The 26,497-nt window shown below is 38.9% G+C and overlaps 1 protein-coding gene and 1 long non-coding RNA gene across 10 annotated transcripts in view; one reads left to right on the forward strand and one right to left on the reverse strand.

Moving 5' to 3' along the window:
- Window positions 1-26,497, reverse strand: part of LPP (LIM domain containing preferred translocation partner in lipoma) — a 654,410-nt gene that overhangs the window by 22,216 nt on the left and 605,697 nt on the right. The window lies entirely within an intron of this gene.
- LOC308653630 lies at window positions 134-25,910 on the forward strand. Its single transcript, XR_014023080.1, has 4 exons — window positions 134-524; window positions 21,530-21,600; window positions 22,329-22,473; window positions 25,272-25,910. It is a non-coding gene; the product is annotated as an uncharacterized lncRNA (long non-coding RNA).

A 26,497-nucleotide genomic window follows, 5' to 3' on the forward strand; every position in this document is an offset into this window, starting at 1 on the left:
AATATCATGGCTGTGGCCTTGTAGTATCCTTCTGAGTAAGGTGCTGTTGATTCATTTGTCACATACCCATCCTGGAACCCATTCATGAGAAAGGAATCTCATAAAGAGCTCAACAGGGATCTGGAGAAGTGATTTGCTTCTTCCCTTAAATTGAATCTTGGTTGCAATATTTTCTGACACTAGAAATAAAGTAATTCTATGTTTTCGTTCCTCTTTCCACACCCTCCACCACACCAAGAATGGTTTAGAAAAACTAGGTAAGGAAGGTACAGACAACGGATAGTCTTTTCTATTCTATAACTGCTGAGAACAAAGGAGACAGAAAATACAGATGTTTGTGCCTTACTGCTGCAGACGTGTGGTGGACTAACTTAGTGTCTCTGGAATGCAAATTTTCTTTCACAGTTTAGCAGTCTTTTTTGGATTTCAGCACAGTGAACTAACACTTTCCTGGATTCCAAGACCTCCAGAGAACCAGATGGATGAGAGGAATTGGGAAAAAGAACCCACACTGCTTGAAAAAGGTATGATTTTCTCACTCTGCATTCAGCCAAAAAGCTCTGAAAATTAGAAGAGTGAAATCACTTTTGGTTTGTTCAAATGCATGCCATGCTAGAGTTGTTTGTGGTGAGGAAAAAAGAAAAAAAAAAAAAAACCAGCATGATTTGATGATTTGGAGTCTGTGTTCAGTTTAAGCGAGGAAGAAAACTTTCACAGAGATGATATGTTTACTATCAAAGGCAGGAAAGGATGTGCATGGCACAGATTACTCGAGAGGATCATTCTATTGCCTGTGCTCCAAAGTCAGTGACTGTCTCCCAATGCCAAACATTTTAGCTTGACATTCACGGCCCTTCAGGATATCCTCTCACCTTCCCTTTCCAGGCACCTCCCCCACCATCCCACGCCCAACTCAGTCTTCATTTGGATCCAACTCAGTGGATCCAAACTTTGTAACACTCCATGTTCCTTTTCTTGCAAGACTTTCCATCCACTCTTTGGCTACTTAAGCACTTTTGTATTTTTTTTATTTTTTGATACCAGGGATTGAACTCAGGGGCACTGGACCACTGGGCCGCATCCCCAGCCCTATTTTGTATTTTTATTTAGAGACAGGGTCTCAATGAGTTGCTTAATATCTTGCTTTTTCTGAGGCTGGCTTTGAACTTGTGATTCTCCTGCCTCAGCCTCCTGAGCCACTGGGATTAATATTTTTCTTCTTGATTAGTTAAATGCCTCAACTTTTAGGGCATAATGTTTGTGAACGTTACCTCCTTTATTGATCATCATCCCACTCTGTTTTTCCATAGCACTGTTTGACCTTCTTTATGGCAGGGTCCTGCACAGATTGCTAATCATTTATATGCCATAACAAATTGCAAAGTCCAAAGATGACCACACCAAATCAGCAAGAGCTGGGTTCTAAGACCACTGCCTGACCAGTGGGATGCTGTCATAGTGATGTTCTATGACTCACAAAATATATGGTTTTCTCTTGAAAAACATAACTTTGGAGCCCTGAGTTGCCATGTGACTATTTGGGCTATCCCTGAGCTACCATGTTGCACAGATCACATACAAATAGAGGGCGATAACTGAAAAGTCCCACTTGCTCCACACCAGCTATTTAAGTATGTGTAGGTGAACAAGCCTTTGAGAGACCTCAGTCCAGAAACATCCTGAGAGACACCATGCTAGAGTTGCCTAGTTGGGATGCTATCAGATTCCTGAAACGTGAAAGATAATAAATGATGATTGTTTCTTCAGCCGCTAAGTTTTGAAGTGATTATATGCCTATAGTAATAAAAATATAGATACCACTTACATATAGTAGAAGTTGTCTACTGAATACATGTTTGAATGAATGCTTGAATGACTATTAAAGTTTGAACACAGACACATGAAATTAATGCAACTTCATGAAGCTAGTTAGGTTTATTCAAAATGCTAGGACATATTGAGCAACAATAATGACCAAATTCTAGAGGAAAAACTAAAACTAGAGGTTCCTCTTTAGTACAGGGGCAGTGAGCTTCTAAATAATGCAAACTATTGTTTATTCCATGAGAATACAATGGTACAGGAATATATGTATATATATATAATTTTCTTCAAGAGTATCCACCACTATTATTCCCATCTGTAGATCTGAAAAGACAGTAGCTTTCTTTTGTGTGGCTGGCAATGAGGAAAAATTATTTCTTTAATTGTATAGTCAAATAAATTGTGAAGGAGCTCAAGTGTCACACAGAATCATGGAGAAATGTCACAGTGGGTAGGATCTTGGGTGTTTCTGTCCCGGTTATCTGATCCACGAATTCTCTTGAATATTCTTAGCCACTTAGAGCTTTGTCTAGCCATTGAAACTGCTTGTAACAGGTCCAGGAACAGTGGACTCTCTTGGAAGGTATCAATTCCACTGGTAAATGTTAGTGCACTATAACTAGCCCAAGTTTCTGCCCTTTCCAGACAAGTCAGTTGCTTCTTCTATGTAACATTCCTAGTGACTGTTGAAGCTTTTAGCTTTTTCTTTACTGGGTAGCCACCTGGACTCTTTCCATCATTCCTTATGGGATATTTCTGTCCTTTTACCCTACAACCACTCTTCTCTGTGCATGTTCTAATTTGTCCAGGTTCTCTTCAACATGTGGGGCCCAGTGTAGTGTACTCTGGGCCCCATAGCCAGTGTGTGTCTGGTGCACTCCTTCCTATGGGAGTGCAGGAAAAGACTGCATTTACTTTTCTATGGTCCCTGATATTATTATTGTTTTGATTGATCATGAGATCTAAAAGTCCTTTAAAAAATAAGTAGCTATCAAATTAGAACAGGTATCATGTTCAAATAATTATTAAAAAAATAAGAATAAGATTTGACTTGTCTCTCTTAGATTATCTTATTGGATTTGGCTCACTGTTCCATATAATTAAACAATGATATTTTACATACTATAAAATCTCTTTTGTCCTTTACCTCAAACCAGTAGGTTTGGGTCAGAATAACTTCACAACTAGAGTTCTGCCACTATTAAAATATGTCTTATGTCAGAGGTAGCACCAACTTTCTTTCTCCTAGATCCCATCAAGTACCAAGTCCTATTAATTTTGCTCACTAAATATTTTAATTCCATTTGTTGTTGCCTGTCTTTGCCACTTTAGTCCATCACTTCTCACTAAGATAATCACAGCCATCCCCAATTGGTCTCCCAGCCTCTCCATTTCTCTGGACTTCATATTGGCCTGTCTTAACACAGCAACACATTAGATACACTGAAACATCTACAAGAATCAAAAATTTAGTTTAAGAATTAATGACTCCTAGACCTGTTCAGTCAGTAGCTCTGGGGTTGAAGCTCAGACACCTGTAACTTTAAAAAAGTTCTCTGATTGTGCCAGAGCCCCAGAAAACTCAAGATTGGCTGACAGACTACGCAGCTTGACAAATCCACCATGGATATTGGAAAGACTGTTTTTTCAAGAAGTCAGATGCCTTTTTATTCCTTCTGGGAAACTTACATTGTCTTCTGCTGGAGAAAGGAAGAAGGGAGGAGAAAGGAAGAAGGGAATTGATATTTGCAGCACTAGATACCTATTCAGTGTACTAAGCTAGGCTTAGCTCCTTCATGAAATGAACCCATTTATTTCTTAAAACACATCCCAGAATGATAATATTGCTACTTTTTTAAAAGATAAACCTGAAGCATGAAATTTTAAAAATAATTCATATGTATGCAGATTCACAAGTTGGTAGAGAGGAATTAAACAAAGGTCTGCCTGACTCCTAGGACCAAGGGGTTAACAAAATAAGCATTTTTTAAGCAAAAGGAAAATACTGCACCCAATATGAATATATAGAATGATAAATTTTATACGTATTTTAATGTTCTTACAGGCTTCTTAATTAAGGATCACATTGCTAAGAATTAAAAAGCTATGGTGTACTAAAAAGAACATTGGAATTGGTGCCAGGAAATGAGATACTAATCCTTGAAACCTCACCAATTTCCTAGAGTAGTATACCTTGACAATTGTTTCTCTTCTTTCTGAGGAACCTCTGAAATATAGCTAAGGATATGGTTGAATGGAATGATATAGATTCCTCAGCCTTCCTTGCAGCTATGGGACTTTAATGAGGGTGGAATGAAGTGTCCTCAGAGGCAAGGAGAAGGACCTCAGCCCTCTGGAATGCAGAAGCAAGCAGCTATTTCCACTCAATGGAAGCCACATGCTGAGTGGCAGAGAAGCCCAGCAGGGGGCTGGTCCCTTCCCCCTAGTGTCCTGGATCACCCATTTCCTTCAGTGAGAAAGAAATGGACATTGTTTTGTTTACTGTTTTCTATCCCTCCAGCTGATCCCAATTACCTTATTCACTTTATGATCGGAGTCAAATTATTCTCTGTGCCTTGCTTTTCTTACTTGTGTAATAGTTTGGACAAAGTGGTACCTAAGGTCCACTTGAGATCTCACATTCCCTATGACTGAATGACGTGCTGCCAATAAAACAGGCACAATATATCTCCTTCCTTGCCTAGAACCTACAAATGGATCTCCCTCTGTCTACATGAGGAAGCCAGCTCTCTGAAGTGGGAACAACTTTCACAATTTAAGGCTGCTAGACAGTTAACCATTTTCCCATCTATCTATGTTCTAGCCAAATCAGATTACTTGCCATTCTCTGAACATATCCTATACTTTTTCCTCCGGGAGCTTCTCTCCATGTTACTTGTCTCACTTAGATCTCTGACTGAGCACTCCAGTCAGATGTGCCCTCTTTGAAGCCTTTCCCCAGTAAGGCTGCCACAAACACAACTGCATTCTCTCTACATCCATGAAACTTTTGCAGGTATAGTCTTGTGGCCTTCATTACACCATGTTATCTCCACCATATTTTGAGTTCCTTGGAATGGGACCAAGACTTGGTCCCTCTTCTGAATCTCCTACCTCGCACAGTATCTAGCAGGAGCAGTAGACATTCAATAAGTGTTCTTTGACTAATGAGTGATACAATGAAACTACAAATGCAAAAAATTGACTTTGATGAGGTTAACAATGTGGATCCTCATCTGGTATAGGTGAGGCTGGACTTCATGGAGAAAAGTAGGTTTAGAAGACAAAGGGATAGTCTGGAAGTTAGGGGCAGTAATTATAGCCATTTTCTTATCTGAACCAAACAAGCAACAATAATAAGTACTTTGTAGTCAGTTAGCATCTCTCTCAGGTGAGCTCTCAGTTCATCACAGATACAATCTCCTTCACCTTGTGTGTGAATCAGCTTGTCCCAAGGTCAGAGTCTGCCTTTGGCAGAAGCAACAGACTCAAGAGCTCCCAATTCTCATGTAAGTGCCCCAAGTTCCAGAGCACACTGTCTCTGTTAATAGTGTTCTCCTTGTCAAGGGCACAAGAGGTATACACTGGAGAAGAATCGTGAAAGAAATTGGCTGTTTTGAAATGCTTCTCACATAGTCAGATTTGATCAAGGACAGCAAATCACAGATACCAAACAGTATCTGAAGAGGGCCCCATTCTAAATTTCTAGACAAATGTCCCTTACACATGAAAAGTTACTGGTTTTGTTTGTTTGTTTATTTTTGTAACTCAGTAATCCTCCTTCCAGTCCACTGAATTTTTAATCTCTTTCAAGTTTTTCCACCTGCTTTTACTGACAGGGATATGACTGCCCTATGATTTTCGAATTTGGGGCTATCTGGACCCTGACTGCTGTATCAAGAGACATTTCTCCATACAGAGGTTCTTTCTCACAATGCAGTACAGAATGTGGTCACTCAATAAACATTCTTAGTATGCCCACCTTGATTCTTTACTGGAAAATAATATGTGCCAGGCCTTTAAAATATAATTTTCTGGATCTAATCACATCTTGTTAAGATATAAGGTCATAGTAAAAAGTCTTAGACCCTGTGAATGTGAAAATGAAGTTCACACTTTATTTCAGAAGTGCTCAAGTTCATGTTTAACGTTTTGCACTTCAGTAAACATTAAAGGAACTAATTTTGATGTTATAAGGGGAAGTAGTAACAATGAAAATGCCCATGGAATTACCTTTATTGGGTTCATACTTATGTGCCATGAAGTTTACATGCATTATCCAATATCTTCAAAACATGTTATGTTAAAAATATGTTATGTTAAAAAGCCATGTTAAAAATAACATGACTATACCCAATAATAGAGGGGTTAAATGATTTGCTCAGAGTTGCCCAAATTGGTATGTAGCTGAGTGAATATTAAATAACTAGTCTTTGTCCTTTTTAGGTCCATATGCCTTCCACTCACTGTACTGCAAAGAAAATGTCCAAAGAGATGGACAGTAAATATGGTTGATAGTTCTCTAATTCAATTTTGCTTAGAGTTGGAATTTTGAATTTACCACTCTATCTGGGTAAATATGCTAATCTCTAAATTTCCTTGTTATCTAAAATGATAATATTATCAGCTTAAGAGAAGCTACAAAAATATCCTTCATTGTTGAATTCTCTCAAGTCTTTTTAAATGAATAAATGAATAAATGACAGATACTACTTCTTAAAGTGACATTAAGTTTTCCTTAAAAATAAAAAATTTGTAGAAAGCATTTCCCATAGGAGGAGGAATTATGTTTTTAGGTCTTTTCTCTATGAATTGTTTCTCTATTCTTGATTAAATGAATCAAGTTCTAACATTAAAAATAGAATTTGACAAGTAAATAGTATTAGCTAAGGGCTAGTTAAAATACAGGTAGGACAGAACCTTTGACTACCTGGTACCTAAATTAAGATTATGGAATTTCCATCACAAGCTAGAAGGGAATAAAAAAAGTTGATCATTTGGAAAATATCACCAAAAATAACAGTTAAATAAGGGATGGAGAGAGAAATAGTAAATTCATAATGTAGTTTTGAAGCATGATAAAAAGTATGAAAAAGTATGCTATCAATGGCTAGCTTATTTGTATTCTGCAAACTTGAAAAATACAGGAAATTTTAAGACCCAACACTTTTTATGGAAGTCCTTCTTATAGTATGCTCTTCAGACGACATTCCTTCCTTAGGTTCCAAGTCTATACAAGGAAGTGTGGGGTGGATGAGAAAGAGGGATCAGAGACATCATATGAAGTAATACGATGCTTTGGATACTCTGTCACAGAGATACAAAAGACAGGGACTACAGGAACAGCTGAGGAAGATGAGGTGTTTGGAGCCCAAAGGAGCAATTTCCTGAAGGATGACAGGATGTTGAAGATGAAAGAAGCTGAGACTGGTTTCAAAGTGGCAAGTTACACTATTAAGACAGAAAAGTGAGCTTTCATTTGAACCCAAATCTCTTGATTCTCAGTCCAAGGCTCTTCCCACTTCCACACGAAATGGTAGAGGAATAAGTGACTATTAAAGAAGCAAAGGGGCATACTCAATGCACTAGGGTGGTGTTAGAGACCTGTGTGGCCAATAGTCTGAAGTCCTTGTTACTGACAAGTAGCAATATTTGGATTTGACCCAAATATTCAGTACTTGTATTCCCACGTTTCTCACTTACATAAATTCATGACAAAATAAAAAAGAGAAGAATGGATAAACTAATTATAGTATATTTGTAAAATGTGGTATATTCATGGAATACTCGACAACAAAAAGAAACAGATGGCTGATACAAAAACATGGAGAAGTGGATGAATCTCAAAATCTGCACATTAAAACAAGCCAGATACAAAATATAAATATGGCATAATTCCACCCTGATCTGAATTAAAATAACTATGGTAAAAGAAGTCAGGAAGTAATTGCCTATGAGGGTGGCAGGTGGACTGGATTGGAAAGTGCTATAAAGGAACTTTCTGGAAGGATATATACAATTGTCCAATCTCATCAAATTGACTACTCATGATCTAAGAAGAAAACAAAACAATATTTAAAAAGCATTAATAATATAACTTATTTAACTAATATAAAATGTGTTCGATAGGAAAGGGTTTAAGACTTTGCAGACAAATAAATGAAAATTTTGCTTTTTATTTTTTTTTAAAGAAAAAAAAAAGGGACATCATTAGAAAGGGCCTGATCTCTTTCCTTGCCACTTTTAATACTCAGTTTTGTTTCTTTGAGTACTGTGGATGGAACCCGAGTACTCACACATGCTAAATGAGTCTTTACCACGCTGACCTACGTCCCATCTTCTCCTTGCAACTTTAAAAAACTACTAATCATAACAACCTTTAAAAAAAAAAAACATAAGGGAATTATTGCCTTTCACTCAATGATTTACACTGGATAGTTAGGAAAACAGATTCAGAGGGTGCAGGTTTATCATTAAAAGAGACAGGAGTAGAATATGGCTGTCCAAGTTTTCAGTATCAGATCTTCTTACTGCACCACCCTGCCCCATGGCTTGGGAGATGCCGTCTACCTAGTCCTTTAGACATCCAGCTTCATAAAGCACTGTGACTGAAAATATCAAAGGCATAAAGGTATAAGTAATGTGGAGTGTTTTTCTAAGGTGTCTTCCATGTGGCTGACAAAAAGACTTCACAAAGACTGGGACTTTTACAACAGGCTTACAGCATGACCCCAGGCCTGATGCTTTCCCAACTCTCTGGCCATTCCAGGGACACTCTGATGGTCCACACAGCTCCTAGCAACCCTTGTATTGGGACCAGAAAGGAAGAAGGGCAAGTCCCAAAGACAGCACCATTTTCCTAAGTGGTTAAGATGCCTGCATGAGCAGGTCACTCCACCGTTAGTGCAGAACAAGCCTGAGCTTGCTCTGGAGACTGGAGGGAGCCAGAAACAAGGCTGGAGGTGGAGAAGAATGCTACTGGATTTCAGAGCAGGCTGGGATACAACCATTGGCCTGCCCAATTTCATAGCAATACAAATTGCTTTACTGGCAACTTCTTCATCTATAAAGTGAGAATAGTAATGGCCTATATGTGGTTGAGACAAACAAAGGGGAGGGTCTAAGCTGAGGTTCAGCCCTCTACAAGTGCAAGGATTCACTGTGACAAGAAATGGCATTACATATTGCTGAAGCTTTGGAAATCACTCCAGGACTTTATTTTGTATTTTCAATGTCTGGTCCTCTAGGCCTAAGAAGATGCTGTTGCATGTAGGTAAAACACAGCTTCCAGCCTTCCTAACTGTCCTTTGAAATCACAAAGACTGGTTTCTGAATAGATAAGGAGTATGACAAGAAATCTCACTGAAAATCTCACCAAACAATTGACCTTGCAGTTTTTTTTTTGTTGTTTTTTTTTTTTGGTTTTTTTTTTTTGGTACTGGGGATTGAACCCAGAGGTGCTTAACCACTGAACTACATCTCCAGTCCTTTTATTTATTCATTATTTTTTGAGACAGGGTCGCACTAAGTTACTGAGGCTGGTTTTGAATTTGGGATCCTCCTGCTTCAGCTCTCTGAGTTGCTGGGATAACAGAAGTGCACCACCACACCCGCAGCTTAATCTTGGAGTTTTTAGAATACAAGTGAATAAAAAAACAGTGGTTTCGGGGAAAAAAAAATCCACTTCATTCTAATGATAAATCTGCCTTGGGTATTCTAGGAAGTAGGACTAGAGTAACACCATTTACCCTACATTAATTTGATGGGCACATTTTTATATCTTATAAGTAAAGTAGCAATTTATAATTTTCTTTATGTGGGTAGTAAAACTAAAGTTCAGAAAAATTAAGTAACTTTTGATGGGTTGTGTGACATTTAAATGATGAAGCTGCTTTTTGTACTCAGGCCTGTCTGACTCAACACTATGGTCCACACCCTCTCCCTACTCTGCCTTGCTGTTTACTCAAATTAATAACCCCTTCAGCAGATGTGTTAGCTCAGTCTTGCAATGATTACCACATTTGCTGCTAGTACTAGAAGTAATGTGCAAGTGCTTGTGGGCTCTAAATAGAATAAACACCAGTTATTCTTGTTTGCATCATAAGGGAGCTGTGGGTCTTGAAACCTAACCTAGAGTAACAATTGAGGCTTGCAGTGAGCTTTTAGATATTTAGATAAGACTCTATTAAAGCATCCATAAAAGCATTAGTCCCTGTTCATATACCAGAGTATCAGCCAGTTTCAGAGTTTAAAGAGGTGTTGAGTAGCCCAAATGCTTTTCCCCATTGGTAGGTACAGTCATGTTCTCTTTTTTTCCAAAAGAATTTTAAGGCAAAAGAGGAAATGCCCTTTGGTGAATCTCACAAGGAGACAAGAGTGTGAAAGTTATCATGGTAAATTGTGACTCCTCTCCTGACTTCCAGTTCCAGGGTCTCAGAATTTGTATTTCAAATTTGCAAATGGGAAATGAGAACCACTGTATGAAATGGAACCACTTCCATCCTAAGGCTGTACATTTTCAGGGACCAAAGTTCTTTCTAGATTATTTTGTGAGAAAAAGACAGCGAGGGACCAGAGGCTAGATAAACCAAGCTTTTTTATACAATGCCAGCTACGTCAAATGGTAGGACCACCATGGCCTTAGGGGAAAGAACATGCATTGAGGAGTTTCATAAAGTGCATATCATGAATCTCTCCATTATTCAGAAGATAATTCATGTCACCAAGTCCTTTATCCTCCTAGGAGCCTTCTTTCATCTGTAAAATGTAGATCAGAATACATCTGAGAACTGTTAATAGAGTTAGAACACTAAAGTGAAAAATTAAACACTTATTGTTGTACTAGAACAATATTAAATGATGTTTTCAATAATAGAATTGTAATATAATAAAGCATTTTGTAAGCCATAAAATGCCAGGCAAATACTGGTCATCATTTGAGATTATTATTAATTGGAAGTTGGTTGACAAAACAAGACTCGGAATATGAACCACTAGGGACAGTGTTTTTAATAACATCAGTCTGCATATGTGGAGTTTGCATAGGGCAACCTATGACCCCAAGCTCTTCCACACTTTCCCACACCAGATGCTGAGGGAGGGAGACCGCCTCCCAAGGCTCCTGAATTGCCTAAGGCTAAAAGGACACACTGCCAGGATTCAGATCCAGATCTTGTAAAACCAAGGCGCGGGCTTCTCTTCATTTCATTAGCACTTTGCCTCCTGTTTTCTGACTCTTAGGCAATGATCCCTTTCCATTTCCCAACGTATCTTTGTTAAGTTTCTCTTTCTCAAAGTAATGACGATATTTAGAAAGACCTCAAAGGGGGAAAATACTTTGGAAAGCAGGGCTGCAGGCTAAGAAAAAGCAAACCTATTCACCAGCCACTGAACTTGAAATAGGGGCCATTTCAGGATTTATAACATATCTGTAGACCCAGATATTCGGAGTTCTTCTGTTGGTTGTGAGGATGACTGTTGTTCTTTCTCTGAACCCAAAGCAATCCCTATTCAGCTATGAACACAAGGCCCGGAGCTCTTGATTGGCAGTGAAAGCAGCAACACTGGAAATGAAGCGGGTATCCCTTGAGCCAGATAGTTCAGTATCACAAAACGGAGTAATATCATGTTTTTACAAAAAAAAAAAAAAAAAAAAAGGTGATGATACTCATAGTACCTTCATTAAGAACACTTCACACCCCTAATTCATTCACTGATCATAAATAAGGCAAATGTTGGCCTTTTCATGTAAATAATAAGGATTTAGATAGGATCCTGAGTAGCCTGTTCAGCTATGAGGGTTTATGATTTTATGTCACAGGAACAAAAAAGTTAGGCAATCAAGCATAGCTATAAAACCCAGGATTGAGTCTCATTTGTGGGAAGATATTGAAATTCTAACTGTGTAATTAGAAATATTTTAATTTCTATTCATTTGGGCTTCACCGAAAGTAACACAAAACATTTATGGAATATTAGAAAGCAATAAGGAAGAGGGACGAATTAAATGTCTTATGAAAACCTAGGAGGTGCAGCTAATAGAATTAAGCAGCTCATGGAAATCAAACTAGAATATTCCTACATGAGTTCATTCATGCATTGAGCCCCTATTGTGTGCAAAGCATAATTATAAGCCCTGCAGGGACAGAGGCGAAGATCAAGATCATGGATACCGCCCTTGTCAAGTTGCTCACATAGAAACAATGAGAGAGAACTCCATACAGGATTGGAAAGTTGACAACACTGAAAACTCATGTGACACCAAACACTTATTATATAAGTCTTGGGCAAATAGGACACCTTTAAGACTGGCATCAATTATTGCCACAGAGATAAAAACACACAGGAATGTTCCCTGTTTGCCCTCTTACAAGCCTATAGACTAAAGATAATAATCTTTTATTTTATGCTTAAAGAGACAACATCAAAGAATTTTAAGGCTCAAGATGTGAGGAAGCCAAAGCTTACACAAAAAGAAATCAAAACAGTAGGTTGGCAGTAGATACATCTTTCTTTACCTTCTTCTTCTCCTTTAAAGAAAATGAAAATAAACATTTGCTGGAGTTTTGAAAAATCTAACATGACCCTACAGTTCTGAACATAAGTAGTATATGAAATTTATGTGAAATAAAAGGCAATACTGCTTGTAAGTACTTGTCATAAATCCTGGAAGACAGATGTTCACAAGATATGTAATAAAGCCCTTGCCTACTCATGGAAAACACAAAGAAATTCATAGTAACAAGGTACACATGTGAGAAAATTTATAATGGTTTCCCTTCAGCATAAACTATTGTTCCTTTCATGTGAACACGGGGCAGAAGGTTTGTGTTTCATTACAGAATTGCTACATTGCTGGTGGACACATTCTGACACTCACAGGTGAGTATGTGTGCAGCCATCCTGTCCATAGGATGCACCTCTATTCACACCAACCTGGCACATTTGATCACCTTAACAGGGGTCCTTTGCTGTGGCTACTGCCGGTAGCCACTGCATGCTTCTTGTCGTATTTATCACTAGCCTAATACCTTATTCTCTAATAGGGTCAGGATCCTGTGAATTATTACATCTAACACTGAATTAAATTTGCCTTCTTGTGGGCTAGTTTAAGAATGAGAATAATGGATATGTGTTTGTAATCAAATGAGAATAGGCAGTGAGACAAATACAATGAAATAGGTAGGAGTAAGCTTCCTCATACATTCTTCCCAGGACTCTTGGCAAGGCAATTCTTAAGGCTTGGTTGCCTCATCTGTTTTCAGGGAAACCTGAAATGAGTCGTCATTCTCTTTGAACTGTAACACTCATTCATCTCTGATTTGTGGTGACACATTCCCATCTGTAATTTGGGAGCTGTTATCATGGATTTTCATTGATCACCCAAATACACTTACTGGGTGTCCTGGATGCTATGGCAAGATCTAGGATATCATAATCCGGTTTAGGGAAAAATGAAACCTAAGAACATTCATTCACTGGGGTGGAACATAGGGACTCTGTGAATCCTGTGCTAGGCACTGGGGTTATAACAACCAAGACAAACTGGTATCCTCCACTGCAAAAGCTCACCACCCAGTTGTAGGAAACTAAGAGACTAAATAAGTAAATTAAAATTTTCAGTGGTGTGTTATGGTTAGTTGGTGAAAGGTGTCCTAGGATTACAGACAAGAAACCAAGTAGATCCCTTGATTGGTAAAGGTTAATAGAACCATATCTGAATCACTGAGAAAATTATCCAAGTTGAACCCCAAGGAACCAGGCTCAAATAGTTCACGCTAACATTCAAGTTAGCATCAGATCTCAGGCCTAGATTGGAAAATCAAAATCAAAACCCAAAACCAAACAAAACCAAAATATTCCAAAAAGAAAAAAAAAAGCAAAAATCAAATTCCTGAAATCATGGACAAAACCTAGGTTTGATGAAGAGTGAAAATACAAATTGCAACACTGACAGCACCTTTCTATATTATATGTTCCTGCCATGTGATATCACAAAAACATGCATTGTCAGTCTGGCAAGAGAATGAAACATGCCTTGAGAAAGAAAACAACAGAGACCTAGTGTAGGGATCAAATAGAAAAGGTTACAGCATTTGACTGATGCTGAAAAAAATTCTAAGTTTTTAAAAGGAGGGTTTTGTGCAGGATTTTGGTTTTAATATTGGAAACTTGGTCTTGCTCTTCCTGAAGGAGGGCAAAGAAACTTCCAACAAAATAAGTATACTTTCAATAGTAATGCGACCAGTGTTACATCAACAGATCTATGAAATATGCCTTATAAGATACATGTAAAAAACACATTTCTCTCTTCTAAATGAAGAGAATGAAGACCTGTAAATAGTCTATGCTATAAGAATTAACAGTGCTTGCTGGGACATCCTTGAATGGATAGATTGAACAGGCTTACACTTTCTTGGGTTCTTGGGGATTCATGTAATTCTTGGTGGTTCGTGGTCATAGGAAGGACTCTAGAGAAAATAAACAACTTTGGGGCTGACTAAAGGGGCAAAGTGGCTGGATTTGGAAGTGAAGACATTTTGCTGAGTGAAATCTTTCATCAGATAAACTGCCAAGCTCCAGCAGCCCTTCAAGAACCGAGAAACATGTTCAAACCCGTTTTGCCTGCAGACAGAGGGATGCTAATTGCTTTACCCAGATTCTCTTGAACCTTCTTGCATGTAGCAGCATAAAAATAGCCAAGCTGTGTACACTGCCTCTAGGATCCAACCCTCCACCTGTGGGAAGGGATTCATGTTTCAACGCTGTCTCATTGCCACAGGTTTGCTTTGGAGCCTAATTACCAACTAAGTTTGATGACAACATAACTGGCTCCAGGGGTTGCTTGTTCCTACCAAACAAAACAAAAAACAAATTCCTGAAGCAAGACCTGAAATGTGCCACTGGGAATACAGAACCAGTGATGCAATCCCAAACCGGGGCTGGTCTCCTCCTTATCTCTGCATCAGCAGCTTCCTTGAAGAGCCTGTCTCCATCGTGGACCAGCTTTGACAAATATTTACTGACAAATGACTATTATTTTAATAATTATAATCATTTGCCATCATTTGCTGATTTACAGCCAACGAACATGTTCATAGACGCTATCTCACTTCATGGCCACAACTCTGTAGGGAAAGCACATAGAGCAAGGCTCATTAACTGATTTAAATGGGGTAAAAGTTTATATTGCTGGCAAAGTGGTAAAACTGGTAGCAAGAGATCGAGTGTTATTAACCTGTCATATGCATTCTCTTCCAGTCGGCCACAAAGAAGGCAGGCTCACAACTGTTAGAAAGCCATGTGGGGTAGTTCAGAGACAAAAGAATAAGGAGTCCCTCCTCAAGTCTTCCTAGGAATTCAGGGTATTCCCTGGGCTTCCTCTGAAGAGTGCATTACCCACAGTGGAGCTGAACTTGACAATTCGCAGACCTGTTTAATACAGAAATGACTATTCTGTAAAATGGTAGTCCCAGACCCTGAATGACCACCCACATAATTGGAATACATAACAAAGGGAGCTCCTTTGTTGGGTGGGATTTTTTTCAAAATACTATTGGTTCAGAAAATAGTAAAGGGTATATTGCATTAACTTTTGCTTGCTGTTTAACAATCTTAGTGGCTTAACATAACACACATCTTCTATCCTGCATTCCTGAGGGTCTGGGCATGGCTTCATTGGGTCCTATGATCAGTCTCACAGGCAGCAGTCAAGGTGATGACTGAGAGGCACTGTTGTCTGAGGATTAACTGGGGAAGACTCTGTTTCCAAGCTCATTCAGATTGTTGGCAGAACTCATTTCCTTACGTGCATATAATTCAGGGTGCAGACTTTTGGCTGGCTGTCAGCTACAGGCATTTTTGATCCTAAAGGCCAGTCACAGTTTCTCACCTCATGGGCTTCTCCCACCAGACTCCCAGGTAGTCTCTCTTCTGGTTTGTAGAGATGGACCCTTATGTAATGTAACGTAACCACAATTAGGTCATATCCTGATACCTTTGCCTTCTTCTATTGATTTGAAGCAAATGACAGGCTCACCTGGTACTCAAAGAGGGGGCGATTATACAAAGGTATAAACACCAGGAGGTAGAATTATTTGGGGTTGCCCAAGAGCCTCCATAACTGTCAATGTAGAAAACTCAAGGTCCTTTTCCCCTTGCCTTTCCAGTGTTTTAGAATAAATATTATACCTTTTGGGCTGGGGTTGTGGCTCAGTGATAGAGCACTTGCCTAGCATGTGTGAGGCACTGGGATCAATTCTAAGCACCACATATAAATAAATAAAGTCCACTGACAACTAAAAATAAATATTAAAAAAATATTATGCCATCCATCAGGAAACACATATTTAGTACCGTATTTATGAGATCCTCCTTTATTTCTCTGAGGGGAAGTGGTAGTAATGCATATCTGGGTAGTGAGGGCTTATTAGAATAGATGACCTGCAGTAGTCTTCTTTTTTTATCTTTATTTTTATATGTGTATTTTTATGTGGTGCTGAGGATCGAACCCAGGGCCTCATATATGTGAGGCAAGCACTCTACCACTGAGCTACAACCCCATCCCTGAAGTAGTCTTCTTTATAATACATGTCAAGGTCCATGAAGCATTATTTATCTCATGTTTAAAGAAAGTGTGGCTAATTTATCATGGAGGGAGAGTTTCGATTGAGAGTCATTAGACATGGGTTCTCATCTGGATTAGCTGTGTGATCTTAAGCAAGGTACATCCAGAATTTCCAGTTCTCAAATTAAATTGAAGGAAAAACTATGAATATTGAGAGATCTATCTGACCTGGGTCTCTATTCTATCAATTAGTATATATATAACACTAAAAAGGTGAGCAACCGGGCTCTCAGAGTTATCTTCTGTGGAATTCCCTATTTGGAAAGTGTGCCCTGGGGTCAGATGGTGAAGAGAGGGGATGTACCATGTACCCATATAGATACCAAAAATGTTGCTTTAAATCCAGGCAGGTGGGACTGGAATAAGACCTGGTTGCTCAGACTGAAAAGATTCAGGAATCTCAGCAATTGTTGAGATTTTTTTTTTAGTAGGGAACTCCCTTGTCTATTGATGGCTGGAACCGAAATGTTTTGAGCACTAATCCTTGATTTTGCCCTCAGATAGGTGTTTAACTATGTCTGTGATCCTTTGAGTCTTTGCAGATTTCTCGCCTCACAGCTACAGTGGTGTTGCAATGTCTCCCAACTCTGATGATTTGGATCATAATCCATTAAAATATGGAGCTCTTGCCTGACAAAATCTCCTGGTAGATTCTGGAGAGCATAACAATAGAGAAATCTTAGTGTCTACTTACAGATTACTTTTATAATTCATGGCACAGATATTTGTTGCAAATATTACTCAGCTTATTTTTCCACGAGTCTATTAAATACCTTAGAGTCTATTAAGTACCTATAATTTTGACATTCCACAAAATTTTCATAATATTTCCAATTCCCAATGAATGATTTGTGAAGTAACTGTCAGTTTGACAACAATCCAGGATAACTACAGAATAGATTCCTGGAGTCTGCAAAGAACTTGGCCCATAATACTGGGCTTCTTATATAATAAGACAGATCTACATGTTAGTTTTAGCATCACTGATTTTGATAAGTAGATGTAGATGTACAGACCTCTGGAGTTTGCTCAGTGTATTAGAATTTGCCCAGAAACATACCCTTCTCCCCTATTTACCAAGCATGTTTATCAGGAAGAGGGGTACTTTGAAAAATAATATCTAGATACCAGGAGTTGTATAAACTCTAATTTTTATTTTATAAGTTTAAATCATTAAAAGTGAGTTCCTCATTCCTATATTCTTTATAATCAATGCAATCCCTTACTTGTCTTTTAATCATCAAACTATACCCAGAAGTCAGGGCAGGCAAGAGTTACTTTAATTTATAGAAGTGACAAGCTTTAAGGCACTTCTCATGGTGAGTCACATGGTGAGTAACTAGCACAGCTAGGGTGAGAATTCAGGTCACCCAACTGCCAAGCATGAACTTTCTCAAGCCGCGATACGGGTTCAGATAGCAGATCCAGGTGTCAATGCTAACACTTTTAGTCACATGTACTTGAATTTTTCATTTCACTGCTTTGAGCTTCTGTTTTCTTAGTAGTAACAAGCAGATGGGAATACTGGAGGTTTGTAACTAACATGGTAGTTCCAGAGATCAACAGGGAAAAGGCATGATGTTAGGTATTCAACTAGAAATTGCTAACTTGTCGAACAGTTATCACTGGTGTTCTTGGGGCCTGCATAGAGGTTTTGGGACAGAAATGGGTTACTCCTACCAGACAGAAAGGGTGAAGAGAGTGTGCAAGTGGAACAAAGCTACAGGGGTTAACTGGATCTACACTAAGTGGATATATGAAAAGCTTCTGTGGATGAGTCAGTGAGAAAAGGACCATGATTTTGGTGCTCTGTCAAAGATTGAAAGGTAAGGTGATTAGGAGGTAGGGAGAGAAGGTGAAGAGAATGCAGCCCTGTTCCCATTGACACAACAATGAGGGAATTCTGGGAGGGTTCTACAAACTGGCATTAACATATGATTATTGTGCCTAGAAAAGGGGAATCCCATTTGTTTCTACTTTGAGAAAAATGGAATATTAGATAATAGTATCATATATACAACACACACACACACACACACACACACATATATATACATACACACACACATAATATACTAAAAACAACTTTAATAATAATCAGAACTGAAAATCATCAAGTGTTAACAAGGGACAAGCCCTGTGTTGAGTGTGTTACATGTACCATCGCATTTAATCCCTACAACAACCCAAGGAGATACCAATTTCCCCTATTTCCTGAGAACCAGTGTGTTCTGAGAACCTGTACAGGTCATATGACTGGAAAGGATGGGGATGAGATTCTAATTCCAGCCCAGGCTCTTTGGCTCTGGAGCTGAGATCCTCATCCCTTAATCATCCAGCACTTTCTTTTACTTTTTTTTCTAGACTATTCTTTTTTTCTTTTTTTTTAAATTTCTTTTTATTTCTTACATACATGATGATAGTGGAATGCATTACAATCATATTTTTCTATAGCACTTATGACCTTCCAATATGCTATGACACGAAGTATTTTGTTTATCATTTGCTGGCTAAAGTGTAAGCTCTGCTAGAGCATGGGCATTTGTTTTGTTCACTGCAGCATCCTCAACAACTAGAGTGGTGCCTGGAACATAGTATGTGCTTGATAATATCTGTTGGCCGGATAAATGAATAAATGCTAAGAGATCATTTTTTCCTGTTGTCTCATCGTTAGAGAAAAAATTAGGTCAGGTGGAAATATTTAGGAGAGGGATGAGATGCACTATAAAAAGGTAGATAGAAAGGAAGGTAGGAGAATGGAAAAAGTTATCCAGATAAAGAAAGATGGAAAAGCAGGTGGTTGGGTAGCAGATGAGAAGAACAGGGGATGTACGTGGGTCAGTGAAGGGGATGATGAGAGATTTACAGTCCACATTCCACTAGGCACTCAGCTCTGAAAGCTCTGAATTCACTCATGTGATGCTCTATTACATAGTTGAGGAAAGTAATCTCCCTCACCCACCACTTGGCTCCTGACATGGTCTCCTATTGCTGGATTGCAGGATTCCCAGCACCCGCCCCCCCTCCTTGGTGAGCTGTGGGAATGTTGGCCAGCTTCAAATACTACTTCCTTTTGTACTGCAAATGGCTTGCCAGTCTGAACATAAGTCATTAAGTCTTTTACCCAGTATAGTACTGAGTAGACTTCCTTCCTAGGTTTCTACTTTGCTATGCAGAATAACCATATGATGGAAGTCTTTTCTAAGTTGCTGTTATTTTGTCTGAACTATTTATATTAGCAGACATACAAATGTCTGGGGTCATAGGCTGTGCAATGAGAAACTGTCTTCCTGAAACGTGTCTGGGTAATGGAAATGTGAGTGCCACAACTCTTCTAGCCTTGCTTCAAAAGAACCGACAGTCTGAAACAAATGGTGCTAGGCAAACTGAATATCCATAGCCTATCGCTCACCCTGTACAAAAACCAACTCAAAATGGATCAAAGACCTTCATAAACCACCTGAAATTTCCAAACTATTAGTGGAAAACACTACATGATAGAGGTATAGGCAATGATTTCCTGAACAGAACTCCAAAAGCTCAGGAAAAAAAAGGTAGTAAGAATCAACAAATGGGATGGAATCAACTAAAAAGCTTCTGCACAGCAAAGGAAACAATCGACAGTCCACAGAATGGGAGAAAATCTTTTCTAGCTCTTCATCTGACAGAGGATTAATATCCAGAATATATAAAGGACCAAAAAATGGGACATCAAAAGGAAGAAGAAATGCATTAAATAAATGGGCAAATGATCTGAACAGACACTTCCAAAAGAAGCACAAGTAGCCAATAAATATATAAAAAAAATGCTCAACATCTTTATTCATCAGGGAAAACTTCATTGAGATTCTGTCTCGCTCCAGTAGAAGACTATTATCAAAAAAATACAAAAATAACAACTGTTGGAGAGGATGAAGGGAGAGAGGGTCAGTGATACCAGGTGGGTGGGGGGTGTAAACCAGCATGTCCACTATGGAAAGCAGTATGGAGGTTCCTCAAGAAACTAAGTATAGACCCACCATCTGATTCAGCTCTACCATTGCTGGGTGAACAGCCAAAGGAAAAGACATCAGCATACAAAAGATATACCTGCAAACTTGTCTTTATTATGGCATGATTCACTATAGTGAAGTTATGAATCAGCCTAGGTGCCTGCCAACAGATGAATGTATAGAGAAAATGAGGTTAATATGTGTGTGTGTGTGTGTGTGTGTGTATGAAGGTACATGTGTGCACATGTGTATACATATATACATGTGTGTGCATAGACGTGTATATCTGTGTATACATATACACATATACATATTGGAATACTATTCAACCAATACTTATATAGTACTTATCAATACTATAAGAAAGAGTGAAACAATGTCATTTGCTGGAAAATAGAGTTAGAGGTCATCAAGTTAAGCTAAATAAGCAAGACACAGAAAGGTAAGTATTATATGTTTTCTCTCTTATGTGGGAATAAAAATAAGTAAATAAAAATAACCATAAAGCAGTAGAACTCCTAGGGAAGAAGAAGGGAACTGGGAGGAGGAGGGAGGGAGGATAAGAAAAAAGAGGGTAGTACTGAAGGTGGGTATGATTAAAATATGATCCATGCACGCATGGAAATGTCACAGTAGAATCCACTAATTTATACAGTTAACATGAGTTAATATTTATAATAAAAATCAAGTTGCAAAAATTTCATTTATAGTATCATTGGACTATTATACATTCATGAATAAGTATAACTGAAGCTATCTAAAAATGTTAAATGAACAAAATACAATATAAGTGGGGGAAAAAAACAATTCTGGGCTGGATTCCAGATCTAGTGTATACGTTTTTTTCACTATGGAAAACAGTATGGAGGTTTCTCAAGAAACTAAGTATAGACCCACCACCTGATTCAGCTATACCACTATTTCTCACTCACTCCTTTGATTCAGGAGAGTTGCATCTAAATTTTGGTTTACTCATTTGAAAATGAAGATGATATGGATGGGCTAGTAGTCATGTCAATTTTAATATTCTATTTTGTTAATATTTAAATTCTTCGGATCTCCTGAACAATCCATTTCCTTTCAACAGGCTCAGTCAAGGGAACTGCTTGCACCAGCTTTCGACATACAGTTTCTGCTATTTATTCATTCAACTACTCAGTAAGTATTCTTTGAACAGCTACATTGCCTGAGGAATTGCCCTAAATCTGATCTGGAAGAGACAATATGAGATATGACAAAACCCTACCATTATCATGCAATTTAGTATCTGGTATTAAAGAATTCAAAATAACAACAAAAGAACAATATAAGTCAGAAAGCGATTGAGGCTGTGTGTGGTGGCACACACCTGCAATCCTAGCTGCCTGGGGGTCTGTGGAGGGAGGATTGCAAGTTTGAGGCTACCCTGGGCAACTTAGCAAGACTCTTGTCTCAAAAAAAAAATTTTTTTAAAGGGACGGGGATGTAACTCTGTAGAAGAACACATATCTGGGTTTGATCCTCATTAATGGAGGGAAAACTAAAGGGATTGAGGAAGTCATAAGAAAGGGATGGCAATGAGAAAGGGAGTCCACAGGAAAAGACTCTTTCTTACAGGATTATTAGGGCAAAGCCTTTTCCCAGGAAGGGAGATTTGAAGTGGGTCTTAAAGAATAGGACACAGCTGATTGGTGGGTGGTAAAGAAGATGGAATTCTGGGAATTCCAGAGAAGGTGAGTCAAGACAGGATGATGAAAGACTTATTGCTAAGGGAGTAGGGAGTGTGGGAAACAGAGTCTGTAGTCAGGCCACAGTGGGGCTAGAGTGTACTCTACCCTATCTAGATACTTCTTGATACATAAGACTATGTGTTTTGAACACTGAGTCACATTCCATTTTGTCTACAGTCTTCTGCTGAGTAAAATGTCTACCCCAAGACATACTGACCATGCAGTACTAATCATAGGGTAGAACTTTCCAGATGAAACCTTGGATTAATTACTGCTGGAAGATAATGGAACAAGAATCCACACGAGGATGGCATGGTTGCTTGTAAGTAAACTTGCAGAAACCAAAGCATATTTTGTTAGCTCCCCTATCCAAACCAAACCTAAATTGGATCCATTTGCAAAAAGGTAAAAACCTTCAGTGTATAAGAAAACATGAGCTGTTCTCTCTCCAGAGGTAACCTGTCTACTGGAGAGTCTGCAAGAGTGCTTGCAAGTGTACGGTTCTCACCAGGCAGTCCTCTGGCAGCTGCTCCTGATCCAAAATAAGTGAGAGGCTATAGAGTACAAGCTGTACTCTACATAGAGCTGCACATAAAGACCCAGGGGAGGGGAGGGTGAGAGGAGAGGCTGAGGGGGCGGAGAGAGGAAAGAAAGGCTAGGTATGATTATGTCACCAGGTATCCTTGGCAACCAGAAAACATCTTGTACATTCTGCTTGAGAGTTCAGCAGCACATGGAAGGAAAACGTGCCCTACTTCTTTCTATCAACCTCAACAGCATGAGAACAGGACATCTCTAAACCTTAGTCAAGGCAGGAGCCGAGATTTCCAAGGTCCCTAAATCTTAAGCATTTGGCAAAAATAAATAAATAAATAAGACACATATAAGTTGGAGAGAGAGAGAGAGAGTGAGTGTGAGTCTGTGTGTCGGTTTGGGTGTGTGTGTGTGTGTGTGTGTGTGTGTGTGTGTGTGTAGGCATGAGTGTTTGTGTTTATGAGGAGGGGTACCGCAGTGTGGTGGTAAAAGAAGCTTCCACGGTACAGAAGTTCAGAAGGAGGTATTGTGAGGCTTTGAGGTTAACTAGTTCTAAAGGTAGCACCCAATCAACTCAAGGGTTGGGTGGATATCTTGCAAGGAAAAGGCTCAACTCAAGTAACTCACACTTTGTAGAGTCAGGACACATGTGTTTGAAGTGTGAATCTAATGAACACATCTTGCTACATACTCAGCTTGTCAGGCCACAGGATTCGGGGAGATAAAAAGCAATGAAGTTTATGTGTCCTTGCTCCAAAAGATGAAAGAGACATCTGGAAAACTTGCCTGTCCAGCCTGGGATCCAGAATAGCTTTAGTTGACAGCCTCCCTTGCTGCCTTTGCCATAGATACCCAGAAAAATACAAGCAAGGCTTCCTTACACTGCTGAGGAATTTGGGAAGCCCAATTAACAACGATCATGTTTGGATGTCCACTACTAAAGCATGCCAGTGGCCAAGCAGTTACAAATAATTTACAGCTAATACTTGAATGGAACTTATAATGAACCAGGAAACATTCTAAGTGAGATCTATGTATATACATATGTATATATTTGCAGATGTATATATATATATGCATATGTGTTAATGAGTATACATGAATATGTATGTATTTGTATACACACATACTAGAATTTTAATTTAATTCTTACACTGACTCTGTTATAGGAACTCTTAGTATCCTTGTTATAGATAAGAATACTAAAACACACAAAAAAGGCAACAGTTTGCCAAGACCTGCCATCTACGCTGTGGCAGAACTGCAATTTGAAATAATCCTGTTTAGGCTCGAAACAAGGAGGCCAAATTGCCATGCATGAAGAAAAAATGTACTCTCATATACAGGTGAACTCCAGTATGAGCATGCATATATGTGCATGAGTGCACACACATGTACACACTCAGAGAAAGGCTGGGCTACAGCATCTATACAGAGATGAGACTGAGAACACAAAGGTGGCATAAATGGCCACCACTTATGACTTCACCATAAGACAAACACCAAGATATTACTAATTACCACTTGCTTTGTTATGTGCTTGTGTAGTTCATAAAGAACTTCTAAAATCAGACATGCACATAGAATGTGCACAGAGAATTCTGTTTATGGGGTAGCAAACCAGAAGCAGAAGTGATTAATGTTTTCTGTTAAGGATGCAGCTGCTCCTGGTGACTTAGGATGAATTTCTGCCAATCCATAATAGCAACTCAATTCTCAGATGTCCCCCGTCCCCTCATTCCCAATACCACTACTTTCCCCCACATTAGGCTTCTAAAGCCTAGTACGTCATCATCACCTTTGCCTTTGAAGGCTAAATTTATGGAGACTGGGAGGTTTCACTTTGGAACTCAGACGAAGCTAGATAAATGTGTTAAAGATAACACTGGACATAAGATCCTTAGAAATGCTTCTGACAGAATTCAGAATAAGCACGTCCACTGATTCCACATCTGTGGTGATACAGTTGACATGCTATTCAGCAGGAAATAGCCACTCTCTCCTCTATGCCAGGTTCATGGTCTTGCATGTGGCTCAAGGAAAGCCAGAGGTTTTTGAGGCCTGTACTAAGCCTAGCAGCTCAGAGCCTAATTCAAAGAGACATCTTCTAAACTCCAACTGCAATTCCCAGACCCCTGGAAGGGGCTATCATTCTAGGCCAGCACCATCCACTATGATTCTCTGCAATAATGGAATACTTCTTTTTTTTTTTTTTTTTTTTTTAAAGAGAGAGTGAGAGAGGAGAGAGAGAGAGAGAGAATTTTTAATATTTATTTTATTTTTTTTTTAATTCTCGGCGGACACAACATCTTTGTTGGTATGTGGTGCTGAGGATCGAACCCGGGCCGCACGCATGCCAGGCGAGCGCGCTACCGCTTGAGCCACATCCCCAGCCCTGGAATACTTCTTCACTGTCTGGTGTAGTAGTCACAAGCAACACGTGAGTGAAATGTGGATTGAAATGAGTCTTGAGTGTGAAGGCTGAATTTCAAATTTTATTTACCTTTAATTAGTGGCTAGTGACTACCATATTGGGCAGATATTTCTAGATCATCTAGATCAGTATCCTCATTTTATTCCCACCAGGTACCACCTCCTTCAAACCTGTCAGCAAAGGAGTGAATGTACTTTCAGAGCAAAACACAGGGCTACTTACGGCTGAGAAGTCTTACATCCAGTCTCACGGTAGTCACAATTATAATATGACCCTTGTGATTGTTATTCTGGCCCTCCTTCCATTTAAAAACACATTTCTGAGATGAAAGTGTGACACAAATAGATTGCTGTGAGTCAAATCATGACCATTAACCACCTATTTCCCTCTTAAAATTAATGACTTTGGTAGTAGAGTATGCTTAAGATCAAATGGGTTTGCAAGCCGGCAACAGTAGCAACAAGAAAAGTCAGCCACAGAGATCAGACAGATATACACAGGCAAGAATATAAAAGTTTAAGACTGACAAATAACAGGATTGGCAAGCTGAAGACATAATTTGAGGATCACATGTTAAAAATAACTATTAATAGCATAATCTTTTTGGACTAATAAAAATCATGTTAAAACATCCCACTAGAATCTTTAACAACAGACCACTAGAATTCTACATCTTCCTTCTGTTATTCTCTGAATTTATTTTAACTTCAGTTGTCCTTCGTCTTTCTATTCTAAAGCAGTTATAGATTATCATAAAAATCCAAAAGTATTCTAGAGTCATGGGAATGTAAAAAAACCTCAGCAAAACAAAACATTTTAATTTGTTTTACTTGTTCTTTTTTTATTAACATTTACAACATAGAAGTTGTGTTTGTTTTTTCCTACCCCCCCACCAAATCTGTACCCAATAAAAAATGTTTCCAAACTGGGATGCCAAGTTTCCATCCAAATACCATTTTGTTTAATATCCCTGGGTGAACCCTCCCTAAAACAACAATTTGCACTTAAGCCTGGATGTACTTGCTTTTTCAAACAGCAAGATAAACCCACTGCAGACCTCTGAGCCCCCAACCCTACACAGCATTAGGAAGGGATCCTTCAGAAGACAAAGGCCCGGTTCTGCACAGTAAGTGGCCTCTCTGTCTCTGGCACGAGGGATCAGAAGTTGCTTTCTGATCCTGAAAACATTTATTTTCATTTATTCCTTTGAGAAGGGCCGAGATGGGGGCTGAGGATAAGGCTCAGTGGTAAAGCACTTGACTAGCATGTGTGAGGCCCTGGGCTTGAACCCCCCCAGCATCAGAAACAAAGAAAAAAGGAAAGATAAAAAAAAGAAAAGATTAAAAAAAGAAAAAGGAAGGCTGGGAAGTTTCACACC

The sequence above is a fragment of the Spermophilus citellus genome (genome assembly GCF_964194105.1).
Source record: "Spermophilus citellus genome assembly, chromosome: 7".
NCBI classification, from domain to species: Eukaryota; Metazoa; Chordata; class Mammalia; order Rodentia; family Sciuridae; genus Spermophilus; species Spermophilus citellus.